Raw genomic sequence first — 6,170 nt, 5'->3', positions numbered from 1 at the left:
ATTATTCTTTCTGGATAAGAGCGTTTCCTCTTCTAACCTCTCTGGTTCGGATATATTACTTTGTTCCTTCTTCTTCTTTGACTTCCTCACCTTCAGCAGTGGATTTCACCACTAGTTTAACAGAGAAAGATGGAAATTATGCTAAAAATTTCCTTATTTACTTGCTGTGACAGTCACCAAAATATATGTTACCCCAATTTTTTTTGTCTCCTGTTTTCAAAAATCACAACACAAGTGCTCTGATCTACCTCCTTCAGTAGTAACTGGGAAATGTTTAACAACTAGCTCTGGACGGAATATAAAACCCCAATTTGTAAAGTTTGCCAATTTCCCTAGTGTAGATTCTTCTACCATGGCTACTTTCAAGGTACTAATGTGATAGTACTAATCACAGAATTGGGAGGAGATATCCAGAAACCTATCATTTACATAAGATTTGTGCCATAGAGATAAAAATACACATAAATAGTTTTAAGATGTTAGTAAAATGTAATAACCTAATTAGGAAGTGATGAGCTTTTTGTAATGATTACTTTTTAAAAATATGATTTATTTGTGAGTTCATATAATTTAATATTTAGTACTAGCTGCGCTTAAAAATAGAGTCCTAGATGGCTGCTAACTAAAAGGCTGGAGGTTTAAATCCATCCAAAGGTATCTCAGAAATCCCACTTCTGTAAAGTCAGCCATTGCAAGCCCTACAGAGCATAATTCTATGTGGACCCACATAAGATTACCAGGAGTTGGGGTACATTCATTGTCAACCTGGTGATGGTGGTGTGGTAGTGTGTTTAACAACCAACTCACAAAATCTTTGAAAATTTGATAATCAGTTCTCTTTCAGAAAGTCATCTTCATCACCCCTTCCCACCCTCACTCCCCATGCCGCGTGACTGCCAAGGCCACCTGCTTCACCACCTTGGTCTCTTCTCCTACTCGTCCCCTAGGGGCAGCAGACTCTCCTGGCCACTTATTCTGCTTGTTCAGTCCTGTACAGTCCCAGTTGCTTCCTCCCTGACTCGCTGAGAGCTCTTGCTCACTGTGCTTCCCCGAGTTCTCTCTTCGGTCCACCGGGTGGATAGGAGTCAGAACTGACCAGACGGCAGTGTGTGGCTTTGAGTCCAAACTCAGTTCTAGGTGCCTCTGGGCTCTGGACTCAGTGTGCCTTCTTCCCACACCTTCTCTGAATGTCTTCAGCACACTCATGGCCTCGATTATTATAATTTATAAGGGGATATCCCTCAGTTCTGGCCTTTATCCTCTAGAAGGGGGTCGTTCTGCATTTGTGGAATTAACGAATGAATGGACACTGAACTAATCTCTCACCGTGTCTCCAGACCAGGCTGGTGGAGGATGGCCTCCAGTCCACCCTCTCCATTTATCCAAAGACCTAGCTTTTAAAAATGTAAGTTTTAAACACAGCCGAACTCCCTTCAGGACGGCTACTGAAGGGACCCTATGAAACCAGGCTTGATGCAGGTTAGTGGGAGTGATGGATTTATAATACAGAACAAAACCAGAAACAAAACTCATTGCCCTCAAGTCAACTGTGATTCATAGAGACCCTGTAGGTAGAAATGCCCTTGAGGGTTTCCAAGGCTGTAACAGTTTGTTGGAATAGAAAGCCTCTCTTTCTCCCACAAAACAGCCAGTGGTTTCAAACTTCTGACCTGGCAGCTAGCAACCCAACATGTAACGCCTATGCTGAGTGGGGGGCAAATCTACAGACTTGTGGATTTTACTAAACATGGGGACGAGCAGGGATGAGCCAGAGGTATCAGGCAGAAGAACCCGAGAAGAGAAGTACCCCTCCCTGAAGTCGAAACCGGAAAAGGGAGACCCTCTACTCGGAGTCCCTGAGTGGTCCGTACACTGGGCAGAAGAAAGCCCTGACTGTTTCTGAAAGATCACAACCACAAAGCCCTATGGGGGACAGTTCTACTCGGACACACCCTGGGTCTCTGTGAACTGAAACGGATGCCATAGCAACTGAAAAGTAAATCAAAGGAGACCGGGTCTGTGGTGCGGGAAGTCTCTGGAGCCGCAGAAGCCTATTGGGCTTCAAGAAATGTCAGAAAGACAGATGGTGTTCAGAAGAGAGGTCTGAGATGAAGACGCCGAGTTTCAAGTTGATAGCATATGGATAGCATTACAGCCACCTAGATTAAAGCAAAAGATTCCTAGTGATAAGAAAACATTCCCAACTCTTGACCACTCTCTCCAAACCCTCGAACACCCTTCCCCTGCCAGGTGTTGAGTCTCACTGGCTCAGTGCTCCCTCGGTCCTCCCGAGTAGACACGCCCCTCATGCCTAAGACGGCTGTTACATCACATCACTGCCCAGGAGGGCCGTGCTGTCTCTGCCACGGTACTTGCCTCACCCACAGCCCCTGTGTCCTGAGAGTGTACCGAGGGCGGGAACCATGTCGTCTTTCTCCTGTGTGTACCCCTAGCACATAATCCCGTACCTGGCTCACGGTGGCTGCTCCACAAATATTTGTGGAAGGAGGTATCATGAAATGAGCTTTCTGATGCCTGTAGAACAGCCCCCACCAATGCCAATTCAACTGCTATTGGTGTTGGAAGCTTCTGTTGGAGCCCCAGCCAGAGTCTCTTGGCTGGTTGAGCACTGTGTACTTAGGGAGACATGAGGACTTTCAGAGGGTGCCACGTTCCCAGGGATGCCAGGAACATGTGCCCATTCGTGTCAGCCTCACCTTTCCTGGCCACCGTTCAACTAGGTCTTAAAAGTCTGACCACTCCGTGAGACTGCCCAGAACCGCCTTGGGTAAATACAGCGCTGCCGCTGCCCTCACCTCACCCACTGCACAGCGCTTGTTTTCTCTGGTGCACAAGGGCTCGTTGATTATTATTTGAATATTGTACATTCATTTACAGTTTGGCTGCATATAACAAGGCGCTTGTTTGCCGCTTCACAGGAGTGTTGTGGCTCTTGGACGGTAAGCTGCTGTGTGGAGAAGGCAAGAAAGGGACTTGGGGGGTTAGCTGTTAGCAGAGGTCTTCTGGGGATAACTCAGGGGTGTCGTGGGGGCTTAACACAGTGGTGAAAGGAAAATACATTTCTTCATTCCAAATTTACTCTCTGTGATGGTGCTGGATGATGAAGAGATGAAAACTTGGCAAGTACTTGGCCAGCTATACAAATCAAGCAGGAAATGTCTCTACCTGTTCTTTATCAAGCTGAAGCAGAATTTCCTGCTCAACACCAAGGTGCTTGCAAAGCGACCTGGGAATGAGAATGGCCTTAGAAGCTTGCCTCTACCTTTGCCCAGCCTGCCCTGCTGCCTGTCCCAGGCCCACATGGGGCAGCCACTTGCAGGCTGCTCTCCAACATAGCAATCAGGGATGCCCCTTCCCTGTGAGGCTGGCAGGACTCTGGTTGAGTTTTAATGACAGTCTAAGAAAAAATCATTTGCTGTTGAGCGCTGTGACTCCTGCTGCCCCAGCTAGTGGGGAACAGAACTGCACTTTTTAGGGTCCCTCAGTGGCTGGCACCTTTCAGAACCAAGTCATCAGATCTTTTTTTCCTCCAACTCCTTGAGTTACTCTGGGTGGATCTGAACCACCAACTTTCTGGTTAGCAGCCAAGAACTTTAACCATTTGTGCTGCTCAGGAACACCTTGAATGAAAGAACAAGCCTCCCATAGCTTCTCAGGACAAATGTTTTTTTGAGCACAATCCACATGTCATACAATTCAATAGTTCAGTCATTTCAAGAAGAGTTGCACAATCATCACCACAATCCATTTTATAACATTTTCTTCTTTCTTGTACTCCTTGTTATTAGCTCCCCATTCCCCCCAACCTCCCCTTCTGTACTCCAAAGAAACTATTAATCCACTTACCATCGCTATAGGCTCACCCATCCTGAATCTCATACAGTAAAATCCCCACAAAAACAAAGAAACAAAAGGGCTAACAATGCTAACAAAATAAAATAGAGAAAAATCTTGATTGAGAAGAAAGCAGAAAATATAAAAAACTAGAACAACTTTAAAATGGGTCAAAAGTGAGATCAAATGATAGGGTATTAAATTTTAAACTAGCTAGTGAAAATTTTTCTGGATGAATCTGGAACCACAAATTGTTTTTGTATAAGTTTTCCTAATGTCTCTTAAAACAATGGAATGATCGAATGAACATATACATGAAGTATTTTTGTCAAGTCACAGAATTCCTAGTGACTATGAAAAAATTAGACATCACCAGCAAAGCTGTAGTTAACGAACACACAGTGAAAGCTGTAACAGATACAGGCCATGAAATAAGAAAGACTTTTAAAGCTTTCACGAGAAGACACACAGACTCCCAATCACTTGTGTTTTACCGTCTTATGTCACACTGGAGGCCTTAAAGTGCAATTCTAGAGAATAATAATCGGGGGTGGGGGTGGGGTGTGCGCGCGCTCTGGACTAGAGGAATCTTGGACATGTATAGGTGAATTCTGACTTTTGTCACAGAGAACTTCTGGGACAAATGAACACCCAGCCTCATTTCTCTGCTGCTAGCTTTTCAGTAGAAGCCACGGTACCATTCCCTCAGAACCCCCTCCTGTGGGCCTCATCCGGGAACTTCGCCCTTCAGGGAACAGACTTCCCGGTGGACCACGTTTCTCCAATCTGTTCCGGAAGTGGGGACAATGGTTACTGTTGGGTCCATTGAGTCTGCTCGGACTCACAGTGACCCTCGGTCCAGCGGAACAAAACACTGCCTGGCCTTGCATCGGCCCCACGGCTGTCATGTCTGAGGCCACTGTTTCCGCCCGGCATCGACCCATCTTGTGGAGGGGCTTCTCTTTCACTGACCGTCTGCTTGACCTTCTCACTTAGGAGAACACTTCCCAGGATAACAACCCACTTTCCAGGATCCTTAGAAACACACAAAAAAACACCTCCCAGGAGACACATGGAAAGGCTATGTTATAATCTTTTCAAGGCAACATCCAAAAATCATCCTGTTGTGGTCGGAGCAGTTCAGTGCCGCGGAGGAGCTGAAATCAAGTGTTCCTTTGGCATCGTTATTGTGAGGTGCTGTGCCGTTGGTTCTGACTCATAGCAAATCCACATACGAGAGAATGAACAGCGCTTGGCCCTCCAGCAACCTCAGGGTCATTGCTCTGGTTGAGCTCATTGTGGCAGTGACTGACTGCCAAGTCACTCCTGGAGGATCTCCCTCTTTCTGCTGACCTTATCCTTTACCAAGCCCGATGTCCTCCTCCGAGACCTGGTGCCTCCCTATGACACCCCCAAAGCAAGTGAGACTACGCCTTGCTATCTGGGCTTCGATGGATCATTCTGGCTGACCTTCCAGCTCAGCTTTGGTGGCTCTGCTGGCAGTCCAGTGTATACTCACTATTCTTTGCTAACACCATCGTTCAAAGACATTGATTCTTCTTTGCTCTTTTCCACCGTTACCCAACTTTCCCACACATGCAAGGTGATTGAAACCACCATAGCTGGGGCCACATGCTCTTAGTGAGGAATTCAGATTCGATTTTGGAGCAGATTTATCTAATGCAATACATTGTGTGATTTCTTCCAGCATGTTGCTTGTGGATCCAAGGAAAATGGAATTCTTGACAACTTTAATCTTTTTTTCCCCATTCATCATGTTGCTTATTGGTCTAGTTGTGAGAATTTTTGTTTTCTTTCTGTTGCGCTGTAACTATACTGAGGGTATAATCACTTTGATGGATCCTCATCAGAGTGCTTCCAGACCTTCACTTTCAGCAAACGGTTGGGGCATCCGCCCATCACAAGCTGTAATGAACGCTCCCCCCACCCTGACGCCACGTTCTTCCTCATAAAGTCTAACTTCTCATCTTATTTGCTCAGCATACAGATTGAATCAGCAGGGCGACAATATCCCCTTGCTCCATTTCAACGACTGCCCTTTGGTCTAGGTAAAGGCTCCATAGGAACACAAGGAAGTGTTCTGGAATTCCTGTTCTTTGCAATGGCTTCCGTAATGTGTTCTGATCCCTACAGTCAAATACCTTTGCATAGTTATGAAAGCACAGGTAAACATCTTTCTGGTTTTCTCTGCTTTCAGCCACGATTTATCTGACATCAGTAAGACCATCCTTTGTTCCACGTCCTCTTCTGAAGACAGATCAAATTTCTGGCAGTTTCCCATGGGTGGACTGCTG

This window comes from Echinops telfairi, unplaced genomic scaffold (assembly GCF_000313985.2).
Source record: "Echinops telfairi isolate 266 unplaced genomic scaffold, ASM31398v2 ScPeMD7_7467;HRSCAF=8505_1, whole genome shotgun sequence".
Lineage (NCBI taxonomy): Eukaryota > Metazoa > Chordata > Mammalia > Afrosoricida > Tenrecidae > Echinops > Echinops telfairi.
This window is presented reverse-complemented; position numbering follows the sequence as displayed.